Source organism: Ixodes scapularis, unplaced genomic scaffold (genome assembly GCF_016920785.2).
Source record: "Ixodes scapularis isolate PalLabHiFi unplaced genomic scaffold, ASM1692078v2 PGA_scaffold4__175_contigs__length_147842914, whole genome shotgun sequence".
In the NCBI taxonomy this organism is placed as follows: domain Eukaryota; kingdom Metazoa; phylum Arthropoda; class Arachnida; order Ixodida; family Ixodidae; genus Ixodes; species Ixodes scapularis.
The window spans coordinates 49,880,405-49,903,930 of NW_024609879.1; the positions used below are offsets into that span (position 1 = coordinate 49,880,405).

A 23,526-nucleotide genomic window follows, 5' to 3' on the forward strand; every position below is an offset into this window, starting at 1 on the left:
TGCCATGACAGACGCGTCTGCCTCTTTGCAGCTACTCTCGTCGATTTTCGGATTGGTTTCCGCTTGAGGCGAGTAGGAGAGCCACTAGCGATGACGTCATACGAAGGCCTTGTTTTCTAAAAGGTGTAGGCGAACCGCGCTTCACTCCGCTCCGTTCGACGAAAGTAATTCTAATCTCAGTCCCGAGCTTGCCCCAAGACTCGACGGAACCGCAAAGGATTCAGTAGGCCCGGCCTCCCACCCTCAGGTTCCACACAAGCACCGGCGCGTCCGGTTTCGGCTAGCATTACCGCGGCTCTTCCTTGCTTCAGAAGTTGCGTTCGTGTATTCGTTTATTCAGGAGACTCTTCGTCGCCCTTGTGACGGTTATCATATCAGACGGACTTTATTGTGCGCAAAAAATTAAACTGCGGTGTACCGGCATCAGGCACATGTTTGCGCTCTTCTGCCACAGATTTTTAATGGGGGAAACGCTAAAAAGGAAATTTCAATATTATTACGATTCAGATGTCTACATTTTTCCGGCCCCAATATCTTAACAAGCTGTACAAGAGCAACATGTTCTTAGATCGCCATTCAATCTAAGCTTTTTGTTTTATGGCAACGAAAGGCTAAGCTATATATGAGATAAAATTTTAATGCTCACTTTTATGCCCTATCCACTTCTGCCACAAGGAAGTCAATATGATGCTGATGGATATCTGTGGAACTGGTGGACCGAGAGCGCAAGGAAAATTTCTTAGAAAGAGCTCAATGCTTTATTGAACAGTACGGCAACGTTACCGTAAAGGAAGTGAACTTGACGGTAAGTGACGTTCCTAACATAGTGATCGTTGGATAAAATAATCGTGGATCTTCCTTCAACAACCGAAGTAGCACATAGCACCTGGTTGAAGTCGGGGCGGTCCCGGTTTGCCGCATGGTCTCACCAGACCGGGGCCGGCAACTCCTCGCGAGACAAAAATGGCCTGTCCTAGTCAGGACCCGCGCCGAGTGATACTTGCGCAACGGCCCCCGGCCGTACGGCACAGCAACCGTCTGTTGCTATGTGTTACAACACAGCGTCCTCCTCGAAGAGCAGCCGATCCGGTGCGAGCGGCGATGCCATGTCGCGTATCGCCTACCATTTTCCAATACATGGGGGGGGGGGGGGGGGGGGGGGGGGGGGGGGGAGAGAGAGAGTTGAAGCCTCGACAAAAATTATGCTTGCAGCGAAGTAGGCACGCGTAGCAATGAGAGAGTTGAAATATAATTCCAGGGCACTGTATCACGCAGAATTAAAATTATCAAAAAACTTTTTGTCGAACAATATTCTCAATTCTTTAGTTGCCAGGACCCCGAAGGTGTCACGTCTGAAGACGATTTTTTATCACTGCTGCCGAATGTAGATAAGGAAGGAAAAGGCAGTAAGAAGGGTTCATAACCCTGTCTGATGTAATGCAAGCGATAGACGACTTGAAGCCTGCCAAGTCGCTGCGACCAGATGGGTTTACCAGATGGGCAGTGTTGTACACGTTACTAAAAAAAGTAAGGGTTTACAATCACTATTACTTTATTTAAAAATATAACTGATTAGGGTAATTAATTACTGCATCACAACAGTAAATAAAAAATGACCAAAAAGTAAATGATTCCTTTTCACGTTACTTTCTTTAATCTTTTTGTTACGAAATAAAAACGCATACATGTGTTCATAGTGGTTGCATTTTGCTTCTTTTTTGTCATTTACGCCTAGTTAAGTTTCAACAGCAGTTGTCGTCCGAAGTTCTCGTCAGTCATCTTCTCACGTTTTCTGGTGAAGATATCTCCCGTGACCTTTAGGACCCTCTCGACGAATTCGCTTGAGGGAAGAGCGGTGTTGTGGAGCAGAAACACTTTGCGTATCAGTTAGTGGTTGCGCAATGCTTCGACTGACGCTTCCTAGTCTAGATGAGGTCAGTGGAGCACAAAGTCGTCTATGTCTCGGCCAACCCGGATAGTAACAGCCCGTTCACACAAAACGTGGCACTCTCGACAGCTCGACAGTCAAAACGTCGCGGAGCACGTTGACATTCTGATCCTTTTGGAATCTTTTTTTTTATTTTTTTAGTTTTTTAGGGGTCAGAGAGTGTCCAACGTTGGTGCATCATGGACGACTGTCACACGAGGAAAGAGACAGAGAGCTTTAACGTAAAATAATTCAACTCAATAATTTGAGCTATTTTGGAAATATATACTTGATTATTTGTAATTTATTACAAAATATAGTCATCGAATTCAAGCAAAAGTTACCGCATAAAAGACAGGAAGTGAAGCGTTAAAATATTACAATAAAATGTAACTGGTTACAAGTAATCAGTTATTTGTAACTCGTTTGTACAAGTCTGGTTGACGGCTCTTTTTTATAAAACTTTTAGCGTGACTTTTCACTTATCGTGCCAGATGCATTTGAAAAGGCATATGAACGGAAATTTTTACCGTTGCCGTGCTTGCATGCGCTGTCCGTCCTGATTCTAAATCCGCCGACCGCGTCAAACTGCGAAGCGTAAGTTCTTACCGCCCAACTAGCCTTAGAAATATTGACTATAAAGTAACAATAAAAATCCTTGCTAGAAGGCTGCGACGTGTTATAACAAGTGTTGAGAGCCCGCCCCAGACGTTTGACATTCAAAGACGAACTAGATTAACCAACGTCCACATCGCGTGCATTTTTATAGTGTGTCACGATGCTGTTGAAGTACGGAAAGTTGTTACGATACAAATAGATAAAAAAAAAATTCGACCGGATGTTTTACGCAGTTCTCTTTACTATTCAGGAACATACAGATAGATCTGTTATCCTAGATGGCGTACAATGGCATACTGTGACCGTAAGACATGTATTCTAGTTAATAAACTCGTAAGTGAACGCATCCACGTGTGATCTTTGATCAAGTAGGGATGCCGTTTTATCGCCGCTACTGTTCGCACTCTACATCGAACCGTTTTGTTTACGTTTTCTTAATGAGTCATGCAGGGCTTTATTGAACGTGCATTACATAGAGGGTGATCTAGATCAAACTTCTCAAATCCTTTTGTTAAAGCTAGGAGCAACAGACACACAAATTATTTCTAGACAGCTAATCGCATTTACACAAAATGATCCCACGAGATTTGCTACAGCAATTAACACACCTACACCACTCCTATCCCGCCTGTCGTTCCTGTAGGTATTATACTTTCTCAGTTCATCAAATAATTCACAGCCACGCATTTTCGCAGAAAGGCAAGTTTCTGTCAAAACAATAAAGTCACCTTCAATATATTCAACATTTGAAAGACAAAAAGAAATTAACATCGTTTTGTAACAATACTTTTGATATCAGTGAAAGCACTGATATATTTGAGATGGGAAAAACGCAAGCACTACCCCTCGTGGCCTCTTATTTCGATCCCGAAGCCTGAGATGGGTTACTAAAAGGAGGGTAAATCTGCGCGTCTGCAACTACTGCTGCTGCGGGAGGACCATTATCACGAACCTTATCGATCACTGGATCGTAAATGAAGCATTAGTTGTTACCATACATTATATTGTATCGAAGCTTGAAAACAGCATTTCAACCTTTCGCAAATTCGATCAACTTCTTAAACGCGCGACGGCTCCTAAGCGAAAATTCTTGACTTGTTCATGCTGACACGAGTAGATTTTAGCGATGATCTGGAAAGCAAAATTTTTCCTTTCGGTTGGAATGATGCAAACTTTACGATAACAGGTCGACATTTACTCTGACGATAAGTACAGATTCTGTGCTCCCGTCTATTCGCTTCATCCGCTACTTAGACGTATAGCGACCGCCTAAATAAGTTTAATAGAGTTTCATCTGTTCGTGCCCGGGTTTCAGATAATGTATCAGCAATTCTGCAGAAAACTAACTGATCATGAGGAGAACGACATTATTTTCTTCCAGACGTGTACGTAGATCCCAGTTAACTTTTTGAAAAACTTTAATCAAACTTCGTGTCACGCAAACGTCGTCATTAAGCAGCGTCACGGCACAAGTTTTATTTTGGACCCTCAGCCAATCTCTCTTTATTCTCAGTTACGGCGGTGTTTATTGACTATTGGCTTTGTTGGACTTAATGAAGTGATGTAACTATTCCCCACTGATTTTTGGCGTTTACAAGGGAGCGTTCACACATTACTTCCAGCATATCTTGCATTTCATTAAAATGTTCAAATTTATCTTCACTCATCGGATCTGTGTTGGACACAACGTAACCCAAAAAACATATGAAGGAGGCCCACCACATCAGCCGATTCACAGGTAGCTTTACAAAACACTTATGAGCACGTAAAGACCAGTGAACTCAAATTGCTTGTTTTTCCACGTTTAACAAGGGATTAAAACCAACCTGAGCGAACAAGAAGACGCAATGAGTGGTCTGGATGGTTTCGCAGATCCCGTGCTCACTCAAGGCTGCAGAGCGATGACAGCCGTGTATAAGGGCGTCCGCAGAGGGCGCCGTCGAAGCCGCTGATGCTGACGTTGATGGCGGTCCAGTTGCTTCGAGGGAATTTTTTAATACTAGATTACTCGGGTAGATAAGTCGAGTCACCTCGGTGACGCAACTTATCTGACTTGGTGACAGTAGAGGCTTGTGGACACACATTTATGAAACCAGATTAAGAAAATAGCTTACGCAAAATAAATCCACGAGATAGTACACATAGTGTATTTTTATTTTATGATACATCACATGTTTTTAGTGCACGACAAGATTTTCTTGCCTGAAGTCCAAACGTTGCAAAAAGCCTATTTTAGTGGTACGTGAATTACGAGCAAAATTGATTTATTTCTCTCTCTCTCTCCTCTGATTACATTTGAACGCGCATGGTGACATCGCCGCTCAGCTTGTCCGTTTCATTACAAAACGCTTCAAATGGTTCAGCTCTTTAAAGAAATATGCCCATATCCTTGAAATTAACTTGGATAATTACCGTTATTATAATGAATGTTCTGAAAAAAAATGCTCGATACGTTTTGGGTGGTTTGTATGCCAATATTATTGTCAGGTAAAATCAGGTAAAATTTGGCAAGATTGTGGTGCTCCACCCCTTACCCGTGACTCCACAATGTAGTGAAGATCATGTTTGATTCAGTCTAGTTTATTAGCGATGCGAACATACATCACCATGCTCAATGCTTGAGAGTCTTGAGATACATATAGAGACAAGAAGTGACTTTATCAAAATAGAAGATACGGAAAGTTTGAAAGTGTAATAAGCGGCAGAATAATAAATGGCTGAATCTATGTTCCATTGCTTATTGACTCCCCCTGTCGCTCAGGCATTTTTTTTTTCGATTTACTTAACATTTAATCTACCATGACAAAGTGAGCCGGTCAAGTTTCGGGTGAATTGTTGCGGTACTGATATGAAATGAATGTTCAGTAGTCGCACTTTCTATTTAAATCGATTGGATGGAAGTTATGGGGATATGTGCATTCTGCTTCAGAAGCTATGAGCGATTATTTATATTATTTTACGCTCTCTCCAATGATGTAAGGCATATTTTTTTTCTTTTCAGGTGAACGGGAGACATACTCAAAATGAAAATATTGCCGACAATTCTGGCCTAAAAGCGGCGTATCTGGTAAGAAAGTTAGAGGAGTTAAATAAAGCATTGGTGTGCAGTTAATATATCTAGCTTAAGATTAATATATTTATATTTTTTGTCTATTTATTTTCAGGCATTTAAAAAGTTTAATGACACTGACCAGGTGCTTCCTGGGTTAAACTTAACAGGAGACCAGCTGTTCTTCGTTTCAAATGCCATGGTAGGTTTTGTTTTGACGTTCTTTATTATGAATTCAGTAAATAATATTTAACTGTCGATAATGTTGGTCTCGGCGGCAAGATTTTGGTGCAAGATCTAGTTTCACATTTCGAAAACTGGAACCTAGTGCTTGGAGGAACGTGTCCTTTAGCACGACCCCACGCCATTCCAGTTAAGCCGAAAAAAAAAATGCACCGACTCTAACGCAAAAAAAACCTCTCATACTTTTATATAAAGGCCAGAGATTCTTACAGTGTTACTTTTCATAATAAAGGCGGCATATTTGTAATTTTTTTACTTCACTTTTGAGTGTTGTTACAAACTGAATGGGGGCCTGGGTCCTTTCTCAGTTTGCACTTGAACAGCTTTTGCCCCAGTTCCCTTTTGTCATGTGCCTTTTGTCCGTGTGAAAACAAATAAAAATAAACGTTTTTTTTTGTTTCTTGACAAATTGCAATACGCAGATAGAAAATCTAAAGTATATAACATGTAGATTGCGCAATACTCTTAACAACTTAAAAACACGTTGAACATATATTAAGCGTACTTTTCGTCTAACGGTCCGTTAAACTCTGCCGAGGTTATTTGCCCAGTTTGGCCAATATCGCGTACAAAGTATAGTTCAATACAGCATTAGTTAACTCGAAATGTAAATCAAGTATAAACTTTTTATTATACCTTTTTTCTGCAAGTGCAAACTTAGATTTGTTTTAGTATACTATTTTCTGAAGATATATTAAAACACGTTTTAACATTGTGGTCGGTTTGCCTTGCTGCATAACCAACCCGGAGGAATAACACGGAGCCAACGGTTTCAACAACAAGAAACTACATTTAATGGGCCAAGGACGAGTACAAAACTAACGTAGTTATCATTTCTCGGTGGTAATCGGCCGACTGCCCCACGCGCCGCCTCTGCCTCGCCTTATCAAGGCGAGCGGCACGAGGCGTACGTGGCCGGCCGCTTGCAGCCACCTCGTGGCTGATTGATGGCCGCGGTATTCGGGGACCGGGCAACCGTGTCGATCGGGTCCCCACACTCTCCTCCTCCTCCTCCTCCTCCTCCTCCTCCCCCCCCCCCCCTTAACAGTCGGGCATGACAATGACAATGTCGTCGACTTCGAGGGGTCGGGCGCGCTGGCGCAGGAGGTCCGGCCGGCGGCGCTGGGTCAGCGCGATGGCCCGCTCCAGGTCGCGCTCCCCCAGCCTGTTGACTCGGGTGATCCGATCGGCGTCTGCCCTTTCTTCATGTAGCTGGCCGCGGATGTTGGCCGCTTTGGATATCTCCGGTACCCTACAGAGTGGGCAGTGGAGGCGCAGATCCTCGGCCGTGTATTGCGCAGCCGGCTCTATGGGGTGGCGGTCCTCGAGGATCCGACCGCGGAACGGCTCCGGGATGTTGGCTGGAGAACAGCTGTTCCCGGGGCAGCGTTGCTCTCTCCAGCGCAGATCTGATTCCCAGCCAAGAGAAGTGTCCCCCGCCAGGACCGTCCATGTGGCCACGGTGCGCTGTGGGCGTCGTCGGCAATGGTCGCACAAGCCGGGTCTGCCGAACTGCCCTGCTGTAGGTTGGCGTGGCCCGCCACGTCTCTGATGCGTGAGCATGGCCCGTTGTTGTCCTCGACGACGCGAACCTCCGCGAGCCCAAGCTCCCTGCCATTTCGACGGTGAAGTGGTCGGTTACCATGAACAAGTACTGCTTGCCGCGGGGACTAAGTGGGAAGGGGCCCATGACGTCACAGCAACAAATCTGCCTAGGGCTCTGGCTCACGATTGGTTCCTTGAGACCGGGGGGCTGGCCACAACGTGGTTTTGCCTCCTGGCACACCGAACAGCTACAAGCGTATCGGAGCACATCCTGCCTCATGCCTGGCCAGGTAGCAATTTGAAATAACTTTTCGTAAGTTTTGTTCCCATTGCTGTGCCCTGCCTAGGCAGAGTCAAGCATGTATCGGATAAAAAGCTTACGCAACTTGCGGGGTATCACGGTCCGGAACGCCGAGCCATAGGGATCGACGTCGGCCTGGGGGATGTAGCGCAGCAGGAGATCGTCGTCCCTTCATCAAGTAGGAGTCGAACTTATCACTCGGGATGTCGACTGGACCTCTTGCTGCCAGCCAAGCGGACACGCATGGGCAGAGTCCGTCATCCAGCTGCGCCTTGAGAAGCTCCTCGCGGCTCACCAATGTACCCCCCCGTGAACCTTGGGACCCTCGTGCCGTGGCCGCGATGGTCACCAAGCCATGGGTAACCTGCGAGTGTTCCTCGGGGAGTGGAGCAGGAGACAGCGCATCAGCAACTTTGTTGGTTTACCCCGAGTGGTACATGATGGAGTAGTCGTAATGTTGGAGCGTGAGCGCCCAACGAGTAAGACGTCCAGCTGGATTCTTAAGTCCCCTTAGCCATGAGAGCGCTAAGTGATCAGATTGACTCTGAAACACTGCACCATCTAGGTACATATCAAAGCGCTTCAAAGCATGAATAACGGCAAGACATTCACGTTCTGCGACCCTGTAGTTGCGGTCGGCTGGATTGAGCGTGTGGCTCATGAAAGCAACTGGCCAAAGGACACCACCATACTCCTGCAGCAAGACAGGACGCAGCCCAAAGTCGCTTGGATCTGTCCGCAAAACGAACTTTTTGTTCCAGTCTGCGAGCTGTAAACAAGCGTTGTCAATCACGGCTTTTGAAAGGGCTGCGAATCCGCATTGTTGTTGTTCGGCCCAACACCACTCGACGCCTTTTTTTAGAAGGTTATTGAGCGGTTGCGATATCTCGGAACAGTGTAAAGTGAAATCCCGGTAGTACGCAATTATTCCGCGGTATCTTTGTAGGCTTTTTACGTCATTTGGGCTTGGGTATTCCGTTAGCGCGCGCAACTTATCTTCGTTGGGGCGGAGCGTGCCGTTGTTCACAACGAACCCACGGCGGTTAATCTTGGGCGCGGCCAACTGAATTTTTCCAGGGTGAATTGTGAGCCCAGCATTTCGTACTCGCTCAAGTACAATGCGAAGACGTTCGGCATACCCCTCAATAATTTTAGAGAAAACAACCACGTCATTCATGTATGCCACGGCAAATTCGAACTTCGAGTTCCCAAATACAACATCCCTCAGGTGTTAAAAACTGGCTGGAGAGTTAGACAAGCCAAACGGCAGTCGGGTGAACTCAAACAACCCTCTGTGGCAGATTAAAGCAGCTTTTGGAACGTCTGATAGGTGAATCTCGATCTGAAGAAGCCAGCGACTGCAATCCAGCGTTGTAAACACGGTTGTGTTACCGAGCACGTACATCACGGAGAAAATGCCGGGGAAAGGGTAGCCGTCTTGTACAGATACATCGTTAAGCCGCCTGTAATTGACACAGAGTCTGGTTGTTCAGTCTTTTTTCGGAGCCAGGACAACAGGGAACGGCCAGGGGCTCTTCGACTAACGTACAGAACCATTGTCGATCATTTCCTCGACCTCCGCATCCAGGAGTGCCCTTTTGTGGACGCTGATGGTGTCGAGGGTTACACCTCCGAGATGGCGCGTCACCGGTTTCGATACGGTGCAGCAGGAAGTCAGCCTTTCCAGGTGTTTCCGTGAACATTGGTGAGAAAGATTGCAGGACGGCTTGCCGCTCCTGCTTCTGCTGGCCGCTTGCGGGGCACTTTCGCAATGATACTCGAACGCCGGCAGGGAAGACGACCGGCACCATGGTGAAGTGGGCTGCAGTGGGCGGGTTACGGAAGCAGTCCTCCCGTCTGGTAAACGGAATCAGCTCCGGTTGTTGTCTCAGCCGGTATCCGTCACCAGAAAATTCGAGTGTCATGCTTTCGCCTGTAATGAAATCTCGGCCCAAGGTCACGTGTACCACGAGTCCTGGCATATACAGAAATCGCTGACGCCGCTTCTTTCCATTAACCCGAGTCTGTAGCCTCACGGCGCCTCCAGCTGTTAACGCTGTACCAGAAGGAGCTGCAAACGGGTTTCGCACTTTCGGAGGCTTATCGTTTTTCTTTGGAAAAGGTTGAAAACAAAATCTCTTATAAGCAAGATAGCGGCCCAGAAACCAAAAGTGCGGCAATAGGAAAATCGAGCCGTGAAATCATCATGCGCGGTTCAATTATGTTAGGCTCGGGCTGGATTCGACATACCGATGGAATCTGCCGCTGCCTCACTGCTCCCAGGGACTGCGACGGCCGTCGTCGTGTGCCTGTCTGGTTTCAGCGTCGCCGGCCGTAGTAGTTTCCCTGGTTGTTCTGGTTCCGGTCCTTTGCCGCCGTCTCGTGCCACCTCTTGTTTCTAGTGTCAAGAAGTCTTGGGCACTGGTTTTGGTGATGGCCGGGCTACTCACACTCGTAGTAGCAGTCCGACGACAGTTGCCTGCTTAGGACACCCGCACCAAGATGTCCGTCAGACCGCCTCCACTGATCGGGTAAATAACCACTATGGAAGGGCCTCCACCTGGCTTCCGACAAGCTGTTGTGGGGAAGGCTTATTCCGTTGCGGCGAGTGTCAATGCTGCTTGGCTGAGGGATTGCGACCGCACCATGCCAGTTTCACCAGCACTTCCAGGAGCAGTCTGATGAAGATGGTTCGCTTGGGTGGTGATCTTCGTTGGGCCTAAGCTTACGATATGGAACGGCCAACGACCTCTCACCTGTCGTGGCAACACACGCCCGAGACCCTCACGGGCCCTGCTGTGACCTCCGGGGACCTCTCGACAAGAGTTGGGCGAACATCCGCTTATCCCGCACGGGAGATCGCCATGCATGCCACGCCGACTCTCCTGGTGGACGTGGTGGGGAAGGGAGGTTTCGTTCGGACAGTCCATTTGTGTGGAGGCCTCGGGCCCCGCATGCACATGCCCGTTGAGCGCGTGCTTGGCTGGTGGCGGCGGCACGTAGTTCCGCCCGGCAAGAACAGCTTCCTCGATGAGGCAGGCGCCCCGGGCTGGCCCTTCAAGGGTCTCAAAGGTGCGGGTGATGAGTTAGACGTGGTACCTTGGGTGACACTGTCTTCTGGCGGCAGCTACTCTGTCCGACTCCGGTGACTTCGCGTCCACCCTCTTGAAGAGCTCTTGCATGACCCGAGCGTACCGGACCAGACTTTCGTCCTGGTGTTGCGTCCTTGCCTCGAGCTCTCGAAGAATCTGCGTTGCGTAGCCGGCAGGCAAGAACTCTTCTCGAAGCCTTGTCTGGAAGTCCGCCAGGCTAGTGAAGGGAGCCTGCGAACCCAACCAGCACTTCGCGCTGGCTTGCAAAGCCAGCGGGATAATCCGGTCCACGGTGAAGGCTTCCGAGGCACTGGAGGCAAGGTGGTACGTCTGCAGCTCCACCCAGGAAGTCTGCCACGTACTTGACGCCGTCGTATCCCGTGTAAACTGGAACTGTCAAGTGTGGTCGGGGCTCTCGCGATGGGGTTTCCTGCTGGCCAGGCGCTGCATCACGAAGTCGCACATCTCCGTGACCTTCGTAAGCAGGTTTATTTGTGCCGCTGCGGCCATCGCGGCTTCCTGCTCCCGTGTGAGCATTCCTGCAAGCACAAAAACGAAACGACCCCCAAAACCCAACAAAAGTGTAACGCAAGCGTAAAAAAGGCAACGCCCCCCAGAAACCAACATAAGCGCGCAAAACGATTGCCGCGGTCGCAAAAACCCAGTCAGAGACAGGCCAATACAACAAACACGGACATGACGGAAGCATCAAACGACGGTAGGAAACACGGGGACTGGAAAGAAGGCTACCAAAAGAAGAAACCAAGCACCGTGAATTTCCTGCGAGTGGGTAGCATACCACGCTTGGGCGACATTGTGGTCGGTTTGCCTTGCTGCATACCCGACCCGGACGAATAACACTAAGCCAACGGTTTCAACAACAAGAAACTACATTTAATGCGACAAAGGCGATCACAATACTGTTTAGAAAACGTTTATTGACGTCAATTCAATGCAACTGGACACATGCATTATACACATACTGGTCTTCAAGCGGTACACTTTACACAAGCACTGGACACAGTATCTTATCCCCCACGCAAAAACAGCGTACCAAAGACACTGATTCAGGAAGAAAGAGAAAAAAATACGCGAGGACAGATGAAAACGTCAAACTCTGATGTCATTTCAGTAAAGGTCCTATCACACCAAGGGAAGTGGCGTGAAAGAAAGAAGGATTCGCCCGTTTGCCAACCGGACGTAGAGGCAGGACCATCGTCTCAGGAACTCCTGCTCTCCCAGTCAAAAGAGTTCGCGGTCTAGATAACGGTACAAAGAACCACGAAGACGGGACAGCAGAGGCCACATGGCTCGCGTACGACGCTGCTGGCCCACTGCAGCACAACGATTTTGCCAGACCACATGCTGGCCGACTGCTAATAGGAGGAGGGCAAAGCCTCCTCGAGATTAGCAGCGGCAGAGACGTAGTGCGCGATGCCCAGAGTGCGAAAACCATGGTGCACGAGACGCCAAAATGATCGTGCAACGCTGCAGGTCGCAAAAACGTGGGAGTTTCTCTCCACTTCTCCGCAGTTAGGGCACTGGGAATTGGGCACCATGCCTCAACGTTGGAGACGATCCCTGGTCGGAAGAACCTCCCATTCTCGACGCCACCCGAGGTCCTCCACGGTCCAAGAAGACGGCGGAAACCAAGGAGTCACACGGAAAAGCGTTTGCCCGCACTCGCTCATCAGCTGTGATCCGCGTAAAGCAGACCTCCTCGACTATACGAGCCGGTGGCTCGTCTCGCGCCATGAGGTCTGGCACTATTCTGCGTAAATCTTCTTGGAAACTCACCACCGTTTTGTAGAGAGGGGGTGTAATCTTAGCGCTCGGGTAGAGGTTGCCCAGGGCCCGAGGTACGAGCCTTCGACGCGAGGGACCCAAGACATACATGGTCAAACAGCGCTCCGGGTGTTCTGTGACGTCAAGCACCCCCAAGATGGTGCGAAGCGCGAAAACTCGCGACATGGTATCGATACAAGGCATTCCCCTTCCTCCGAGTGACGTCGAGAGGCGGAGGACAGCTCTGGTCACGAGCTCCGTGCCCTGGTTCCAGTAAAACCTAAAAAGACAGGTCGTTACACGCCGGGAAAACCGAGGTGGAGGGAGGCCGACATGGGCCGCATTGAAAAGTTGGCCGCAAAAAACTGCTCTCACAAGATACGCTCTGTCACGAAGCGACAACGCAAACGTTTCCGCCACGGAAACCTGGCGCTCGAGCGCGGAGTTTATGGTCTCCCACGTGCGTGGCGACACTCCACAACAGTAAAAAAACACTCCTAGGACACGAACCACGGCTACAGTTTGGATGTCTGCATGTAAGGAAGGAGGGGAGCTTCCGAAACGAAAAGCTTGGCTTTTGGACTTGTTTAAACGCGCTCCCGAAAGGAAACCGTACTCTGAAAAAAGCTGCGCAACGGACTCAAAGCTCTGCGAGTCACGCAAAAACAAACTGACATCGTCGGCGTACGCACTCACTGCGACATCACCGCGGCCAGGTTACGGAAAGCCTCGTATACGGGAGCAAGACGCAAGGCGTCGTAGGAGAGGATCCAGGCTTAAGACATAAAGCAGAGGAGACAGGGGTCAACCCTGCCGTACTACCCTTGTCACGGAAAAGGGAACAAGGATCCGCCCATTTACTTGGAGATGGTTTGTCAGCCCACTGCACAGAGATCACAGTAAGGCTATAAAGGTGTCCGGAAATTCAAAAACTTTCAAAACTTCAAACAAAAAACAGTGATCGACTCGACCGAAGGCCTTGGCCTGATCGAGAGAGACGAAGCTCCCTGACAGGTGTGTAAAATTGGCGTACAAAAAAAGATTCCGCGTGAGGGACAGGGACGAAAAGATGTTCCTGCCGAGTACGGAACACGTCTGTGTTGGGCTTACAACATTGGGCAAAATGTGGCGCAGACGGGAAACAAGCAGCGACGTAACCAACTAGTAATCTGTGTTGAAAAGTGTTATGTGCCGCCACGCCGAAGGGTCCGACGGTAAACCACGTTCCTTAGGGATGAGCACCACGCGACCACGTTTGAATGACGGCGGAACGGCGCCGGTTTCCAGAATCCGGTTGACCAGCTGGACAAGAGGGGCCCCGAATATTTCCCCACAAAAAACGTAAAATTCGGCTGGCAAGCCGTCCGCCCCTGGGGCAGACCCAGTCTTCATAGCACGAAGGATCTCGAAAAGTTCATCGCGGTCGGTGTGACGCACGAGAGACGAGGCCAAGAACTCGAGGCAAGCAGGAACGTCGCCACAAAACTGGCGAACTTTCTAAGCAAAATTTTCGGGTGCAAGATGATCCGAACGAAAAATTTGCGAAAAAAAATCTGAAAACCGCATCTATGTCGTGTGGATCCTCGGAAAAGCTCCCGTACGCGAGTTGGACTTTGTGAATGAAAGGCGGTCCGCCTCCACCAGTTCGGACGGCGCGGAGGCACCGAAGAACCCCTGGGTCATCCACAGGCCGGTCCTGCAGTCGCTGCTCGACAACCGTTCGGGAGGACAAGCGTAAAAGGCGCTGGTGTCAATCACGGAGGACCGCCAGGTATTCCGACATCAAGTGTGTGCGCGCGCCTCCACGCTGCACTGCGCGGATGCGGTTGACAACCTCGTTGAGGGCGTCGGTCGTCCTGCGTCGAAGCATCTTCCCCGCTGCTGTTGCAAGGAAACAGCAGTCAGCCTTGATCCTATCCCACCGGGTGTGAGACAGGGGAACGACCGTTAGTGACACCCCTATAGATCGTCGCAGGCTCGAAAGGGCTAGGTCATCTCGCAGAAGGGAGACGTCCACTCGCCATGTGTCGCCTCGCGGTTGCAAAAGCGGGAGACGTCGAAAACAATGGACACTGGGCAATTGTCTGAAATGTCGCCAGCGACTGTCGGAAAAGAAAGCACCGTGCAGGTTTCAATATGAGTAGCTAGGCCGGAAGGAACATATACCCGATCTAGACGGCTCGACGAGGAGCCTCGCGGCCACGTGGACATGTACACCGTTCCATTCAACTCGAGCCAGCCATCTCGCAAATTGTGGAGCGTAAGCATTCGTACAAGCTCACGGGCATTCGAAGTGGGACGTCTGCGTCCAGGGCCGCGAACATCTCGAACAGAATCTTTTACACAATTGAAGTCTCCGCAAACCAAAAAGGAACCGTCGTCGGGAACATAATGAAAAAGACTACTAAAAAACCTGTTAGACGCCGAAGCACGCGCAGGCGCATAAACACTCACTACCTGAAAAGGGGTATACAAGGACACGGCCGTCAGGATCACAAAGAGAAAAAGCGCCTCTAAGGAAACAAGTACGAACAATTAAAACGCCTACGCCGCATGAGCGTGAAAGCACAAAAGAAAAGTAACATGAGATAGAAAACCTACTTTTAAACTCGGATAGATCTCGTGCAGTAAAAAAAATATATTTCCTGAAGAAAAAGCAGATCGCAATGTTGCACCTGAATGAAATGTACAACCTCACGTTGTTTGTTCGGGGAGCGAAAACCTTGAACATTCAGGGTAATCACGTGCAGGCCCATAAAAAGAAAGAAATTAGAACAAAACAGCATGGTCACAGGATAGGCTAAAACTAAAGGCTGTAGTCCTCCTCCGAGTCAGGAGGCTCGGAACGCTTTTTTTTGACGGTGAACGCCATGGGCCCGTTCGAGCCGCTGCTAGTGCTCGGAAAGGTTCGTTTCGCGTCACCGCGGTCAGCCGCCCCGCACTCGCCTTCGTCAGAAGAAGAAAACTTCGACGACTCACGTTGTGTTGACGGCGACAACTCAGAACGGGTGCGTTGGCCTGGGGTTAGGTTCCTGTCGTCAGAGATGACCAGACGACCGGGGCTATGGCTCGAGTCGGCCACATTACTCCCCTGGGAATCGAGGGCGCCGGGAGACGCAGCAGCGTCATCTTGCGTCGAAGCGACGGGCAGCGCCGCGACGGCAACTTGCGCTGGGGCGATGGTGGGCGTCGCCGGTCGCGGCGGTGACTTGCTCTGGGACGACGGGGGGCGTCGCTGCGGCGACTTGCTCTGGGACGACGGAGGGCGTCGCTGCGGCGCCTTGCGTTTTGACAATGGCTTGCACAGGGGTTTTCATAGAAAACGCACCGGGTGATTTGACAGCGGTGGAGGTGACAGAAGAAAACTCACTTGAAGAATCACCTGAGGGCGTGTCACCTGGGTCAAATGGACGAGCCCACGGACGGATGAAGGGGTCCAAATCGTCATTGAGCTCCTCTGGAACAGGGGGGCTGTTGCCTACGGCACCCTGCGAGGGCTGGGGGAGTCGAGGGGCTCCCGCTGGATGGGCCACAGCGACGTAGGACCTACGCTGTGTACAGTCTGTTGTAGCGTGGGCGTGACCGCACCGCAAACAAGGGGCCCTGCAGCCCACTGTTGGATGGCCGAAAACTGCACAGCGCTCACAGCGTGCGGTCTTGCAGGCTGGCCCGATGTGCCCTTCCTGTCCGCACCGGCTGCACACACGTCGCAGGCTACGGTAGTCCACCATTACTCGGTGCCCTTGGATGGTGATGAAGTTTGGTATCGGCTTCGTCACTTCGACTTTGACCACCCTCGTTCCTCTCAGAATGTCCGGACGGTCTCGGTACGACACGTACGTGATAGACTTTACTTTTCCAAATGGGGCGATGGCTTGCACGACGGCTTCCTCCGTGACATACGGCGGGAGACGATAAATTGATACATGAAGGACGTGGACGCCGACTGCTCCGAGTGGCGCCGCAACGTCACAGAGCACCAAGTTTTCTTGGGCTACAAGGCGGTTCGCTGCACTGATGCTGGTCACCGACGACATAAAACTTCTTCCACCTTGGTGTTGCAAGAACTTCAAACCTCCGGAACCGGCGGTTACTTGAAAAGCGTTCATAATCTTGTCGACGGCGGTGTCGGCAGGGACACTGAACGAAAAAGACATACCCTTGGCTGGTATGTGTCGGGTCCCCACGGCATATACCGATGACAGAAGATGTGTGGCATTAACCTTTCAGCTTATCTGTTTATGTGAATTATACGTTCTGAACAAACTTATACCAGATGCAATGCAAAAATTCTCGCGTATAGAATGCGAGAGTGAAAAGTAAACTACCAAGGAAACAAAAACTGAAATTAATTGCCATATATTGAACAAGAATCCATATAATTAGCAGCGTTTTGTTTTTTTACGTTTTTTCCAACTTTGTAGCTCTGGTGCCAGAACATTAGGAAAGAGAGGCTGCGAATTGCTGTACAATACGAGCACCACAGCCCTGCCAAGTATCGGTGAGTGAATGTTTGTTTGAGTGAAACGAGGTCCTTAAAGGTAATTGTATGTGTCCTTATAACGAGCACTGTAATTGCACCTTATTCTGCGCTGAATTTTGAAAGTTTATTTAATTTTCATTATGGTAAGTCAGAAGTGTTTCATAAACGCGCAAATAAAAAACTAGAAATATTGGAAGTTAGAACCTACTGAAAAAACCCGGAGAAGAGGGACGAAAAAAGAACAACATCTCTTGATTGTTCTCCCTTTTTTGGCGCCTCCCCGTCTTCGTGCTTTTCCAGTGTGTTCGCTCATGGACTTCACCGTTCAATCATCCTAATCTCTAAATATTTGGAGGCAGTTTTGCCTGAACGTCAGTGCAGAAGCGTTATGCTTCAGACATTGAGGAACGACAGCCATAATTGCAGCATTTTGTAGTGTACAGTTATATTTGTATACGTGTACTAGAAAAGACACTCCTTGGAATGGGAAAACCGACGTTTGAGAAAATCACATGGCTTACTGTTTTGGAAAATGTACACGCTTCAGCCGCTTCCCAAGCGGTATTCATCTCGTTATGTTTCTCCGAGTTTTGAACCATATGTGCTCTGAACGTGTAATTAATCTGCATTACGTACTCAAACAAAACGCTTTTTTAAGTTAAATTGAGATCGGTTTGATCTATATATAGCTTAATTTAGAAGGGGTAACTGCCACAGCTTAACAAGGAACTGAGTAAATTCTCATTGCTGTGACGAAATGAAATCAGTATCCCAAGGCTTGCTTTTACTTTCCTTTTGTATGGGTCATATACACTACACACGCACCTCACTAGCAGATGTAGGGTGTTTCTTCATAGTTGAAACATTGTGAAGGACATTGAACACAATAATTTTGCAAATTATTCATAGAGTGAGCCGGCATGCACACAGTATCTGACCCCTTTAGTGGCGCTTCAGTGGCACGAATTGATTCTCAACTTTACAAGGGCAATCATTTGAGTTTGTGCGGGAACTATATGTTTGGATTTATTAAAGAAGCTGAATTAATTATGCGCACTAAATGATTATAGTGCTATATAAATATTCTTTTTTTATGAAAGGGACTACATTTGCGCGGGCGAAATTATAAACAGCCTCGCTATTGAAAACACATATCTAACATTTCTTTTGTCGTTGCTGTCACTACAAACACTGTTCACGTAGTCATAATTAGCGCAGAAAGTTTTCCCATAGTATTTTTATTCCTGTTCACTGCCCTCCTAGTTAAGAATCATATTCCTATAATGACGGCACCAACTGATCGATTTGGCCCCGACCGTCAACCGAATCACTGATTAAACGCGAGCTACGGCCGACCGCCGACGCAGCACTATATCAACTCTGTGTCAGTGCTTGATCATTGTGCAATGACCTTAAAATTTGAGTGAACGGGTCTTACCATCACCCCTGTACCTCTAACCCGGCAGGACGTTGGAATCGAAGTTCTTGTTAGACCAATGAACGGGAGTTCGAAGTTCTTGCACCACGTGATCACGGACTACGAGGATAGTTATGGACAGAGCTCGTGAGCGGAGAACGATAAAAGACTGGAAACTGACTGGTCCCGCAACCATGTGACTTCAGAAACCCTGTCAGCTTAGCTAAAGAATGAAAAAAGCTTCGGCGGCTTTGGCCGAACAGGGTGCGCAACGCGAAGTTATGATTAACAAGAAACGTGAGAATTTGAAGTACAAACGTTAGAGTCCACGAAATAATGCTCTCCCAGAATAATAGATCATAAAAATGTGCACACTGAAGTCGTCTTAATTCTCGTGTCTTCAATAATCTTGCCGGATTATTTTATCGTATATGAAATCTCATAAAATATTTAGTTATCTATACCATGGTGTTCGCAACCGCGGTGGCACGCGTGTTAAAACTATGTTGCCGGAAGAGTGTTTCATTGTATCGTTAATTAAAAACGTCCAAATAATTTTAACAAAATCATTGATAAGTAAATTCGAATAACACGTACGAAGTGCTTATGGGTAGTAAAAATGACATCCGAGGCAGTACGCAGACACTGGGCCAGCGTCGGGGGAATCTTGCTCACAATATTGGACCAGTTTCATATATTGCACCACTTCCAAGTATTTGGCCAATTTCGGTAAACGATCGTTCTAAAAATAGGCCAGAATCGGCGATATCATTCGAGTTCTCTACAGAGATGGGCGAACGTCGGTTAACATGGCCGCAGACAGTGCGGTGTCAGCGTACTTGGACCAAGCCAACGTTACTATATATAATTAACCGATCAGTTGGGAAACAGCCATAGAGCCTCCTCTGAAAAACTGGCACCTAACCGTATTGGAGAACCGAGCTAATTGCGATCACTACGCCGCCATTTCACCGCACCGGCCACTCGAGGTGCTGCACGTGACTTTTATTTTGGCTTTAATCAGCCATTTTAGCTCCGAAAGAGATACGGTGGACGGGGCTTCAAGGGTGTCACCCGCTACACCCAAGCGGACGCGCCGCGAATTATTGCCGAAGTTAGGATGCGCTTTGGTCGGGACGAGTTACCTGAAATCAGCGCTGATGGTTGTATAAAAACAATATTAATTGTGCCGCAAACTTTGTAAAGTCAAAATTTAGAAAACACCACGCGCCCCCCGTTTTGTACCAATATCCAATAAAAGTTACTACAAAAAGAGTTTTTCTTTTGTTTGTTTGTACGGAAAAACCCAGTTCCAGCCGCTGATTTCCCGGCGCGCCCTCGGCGCGGCCCGTGGCAACAGCGGCGGCCGCCGCGATTGGCCGGTGCGATTGACCGCGATTCAGTACCGTGTAAGAAACGGTCAAGAATTCCCAATACTGGCCGATATAGCCGGTTCAGACCCAACAAATTAGGCGCTGGACACTGTATATCAGCGTGGCGTTGGCCGACTCGGCCCAAGTGATGTTCCGCCGACATCGGCCACATCACGGTAATACTGGCCCGATTTTAGCTTGATCGTTTTAATAACTATAGTTGCATCTTTCATATGAATCACAGTTCTAATAAATTAGCCATCCAGATATTACAAAACGTTTACAAATTTGATTGTCTGTTTTATTCTCCAGGGTGAACGTTCCAATGGGAAATTCTCCAGAATTCAATGCTGTGTTCGCCTGCAGGGAAGACTCGCCCATGAACATTAAAAAGAAGTGCTCAATGTGGTAACCGAACGCAGGCCACAATTCAAAACATAAATCTAATTGAATAAAATTGAACGATTTAAACCCTGGATCTTTGGCGCGCGCATGTTCACTGGTGTTGCAGAGAGCTTTACGGATGTAAAACAAAAATCTAAAGAAACACGGAGAGCACTAATTTTGCTGATTGTTATTTTAAATGCCAGTATTTACCTAAATAAATTCCACGGATCATTTTGTTTTAAACGCCTTGGTTTTTTATTCTATCGTTTAATATTTATTTTGCTGCCTGACGTAGTTTTGAGACTATAGTCCGTATAGTTCGCACGAAAAATGCTCACTAACAGAGCATCTTGAAAAGATAATGTTTTATTGGTACACAAACAAAAGAAGATTTATCATAGAGAACTCGTCATTAGCATAACTTTACATGAACAAAATATCCGATGTCTCGCAATATTGAGCAAATCTTGAAAACAAATCCTTCGATAGTCCGCACTCGTAGAGAGTCAGCACCGCTTAAACTTTCAACTTTCAAACGTGTATAGTCCTCTAACTATAGTCCTGAATATAAGGTGGTTTAAAACTTTTATGAGCACTGACTACTTAACACCAACTCTTAATTTAATGTACGAGGTAAAACACGGGCATTAATCTGTGTATCTCAAGCCTATAAGCTTATAAAATAACCATCTGCGATTCAGTTATCCGGATCACAACACTTGCCACATTAATAATAATAATATTATTAATATAATCATGTAAACAGTAATTATAATAACTATGCTTATTGCATGAACACATAAAACCAGGTGCATAAACAGTCTCATCAAAGCCATCTAGGGCTTGTTGTGTTGAGCACAACCTTGATGACCATGCTGCTCGTGAAGTCAAACAGAAAATCACAAATGCTAACAAAATTTGTTTTCGAATACACGTATGTCAAAAACGTTAATTCGACATGATTACTTAAGTAAGTGACACCACAATACCATCAAATCTAAAGTAGGGGTAGACAAAGAATTACATAAAAAAGCAAGATAAAATTTCGTCTCTCTCTGTCTTGAGATGGGCTTAGCAAACTCACGTGAGACCTTTTTTTTTAATTTTTGCACTGCCTCTAGGTTATGTAACCCTTCGTGAAGCTCATTAAATATGTTTGGTGCATAAAAATATATTGCGCTTTCTCCATAACCTGTTCCTCTTCCGGGCATCTCAAACTGTTGATTGCTCCTGAAAGACCTACACACACACTTTCGATTCTTAAAAGAGCTGTCCCAGTAGTTCCTGGTGATAACGGTGTGCATAATTAGAGGTTAATATGAAGAAACTGAAGCGATATAAAAACGTTGTCTTCTGCAAGAAGCTCCGAGTTTTAAGCTATGCTTCTCAGCATACTTTTCAAGACACGATCAATCCTTTTATGCCATCGCATGGGAGCGGTTCCAAGTAAAGTAATGCCATACCTTATATTACTGTATCCGTATGACTGCATGATAAGCATGCTTATCCGCATCGGGCCAAACACCTTAACAGAATACAATAGCCAGGATACTCGTGTCATTCTTTTCAAATAGTTGCCATCTGCGTTTTCCAGGATAAATCAGAAACGAACACAATTCCCATATACTTAAAATCACAAACATATTCAACAGGAACTCATGCACAATCTGCACAACACGACGCATGCAAAACCAAGGGCCTATCTAGGCAAACACTGCTTAGCGGGTTGGGAAAATAAACAAGTTTTGTTTTTGAGGAATTTTTAGAGCGCAGCTCTTAGGGGCCCGTTCCCGGCTTGAGCGGCGTCGGCGTCGCCGTCGGCGTCGGCGTCGGCGTCGGCGTAACCAAGGTCATCCCAAGGTCACTTGACCCCTCCAGGTCACGTGACCCCTCCCAAGGTCATCTCAAGGTCACGTGACCCCACGTGACCCCCCTGAAGGTCACGTGACCCCAAGTCACGTGACCCCTCTGAGGTCACGTGACCCCTCTGAGGTCACGTGACCCCCGAGGTCACGTGGTCTCTGTTCGATGTGGGAAAAGGGCAAGCTTTCAACATGGAGTCAGGCACGCAAAAAGCCCTTTATTCACTTCTTCCTCTTCCCTCGTGTCGGCCAAACCGATACGAGAGGTGAATTACCTCACACATCTCCCCTACTAAGTCTCGCACCAACAACCAATCACACATCTCCCCTCCTAAGTCTCACAACAAACACTCACACCTTTCTCCCTCTAAGTCACACCTGCATCGTTCATTGTTCTTGATACCTCTTTGGTGCTCGAACATATCTTCCACTTTTTGTGTGAGCGTGGCCGCCATCGGCGCAATGAGGCCCAGCCTCTGGTGAATCAGCATCGTCTTCTTGCACATTCTCGGGTACCTGTAGTTCTGATCCAGAAGCCTGACTGGGTAAGGGAATCAGGTGTGTTCTGTTTCTGCGGATAGAGTCTCCGGCGTCAGTGTCGATCCAGTATGATCTGGGTTCATTTGCACTGCTTTGGACGACTCCTTGTCGTTGCAGGTCGACTACCCTATTGAAAAAGGCCAATATGAACTCGGCTTATTGGAAATATTGTATTCCAATGAAGTTGCTCGAAACCAATAAAAACTTATTGTTATCCGATTAACCCAATACGCACGATGGGAATTCATATCGGAGCACAATATCCCGATATAGTATGTGGTTATTGGTATACAACAGGATATTGGAGCACAATATCCCGGTATAACTTGCGGTTATTGGTATACAACACGATATCGAAGCACAATATCCCGACAGAACTTACGGTTATTGGAATAGAATACGACACCGCGTGCATATTAGTGACCGACATGAACATACTGTGCAACCACACGATATATAAATATCGGTCGTCGATCACGGGCCCAAAGGAGAATACAATATCGCGTGGATAAATCTCAGAACGAATTCCAAGTTACCAACATGAATTACGTCGGCATATACCGCGGACTAAGAGGATACGTAACACAGTATTGATCGCCCGTGAAGCAACATGTGGATATCGGTACGCCCACATATGCGACATCGCGTGAATGATATCGTAGAACAGCAGGAGTTACCATATGGCAATACGAGAGAGAACGATATTGGAGGTGGATACACACAGAACACAAACGTTCCGCGTTGCAAAAACATTCACATTGATCGAACGCGCAAGTGTACGTACGGCACACAGTACACAGAGCCTCGAGCGCTTGAAATGCTAGACAACCACCAAACCATTCAGAATAACTAGCTGGGACACCCGCGACCTACCTTTCAATGAGAAAGCCCAATAACGACGTGC

The 23,526-nt window shown here is 47.7% G+C and overlaps 1 pseudogene; it reads left to right on the top strand.

The window, feature by feature from the left end:
• The window catches only part of LOC115324992, a 64,389-nt pseudogene extending 44,144 nt beyond the window's left edge, over positions 1 to 20,245 (top strand).
• The last annotated feature ends 3,281 nt before the right edge of the window (positions 20,246 to 23,526 follow it).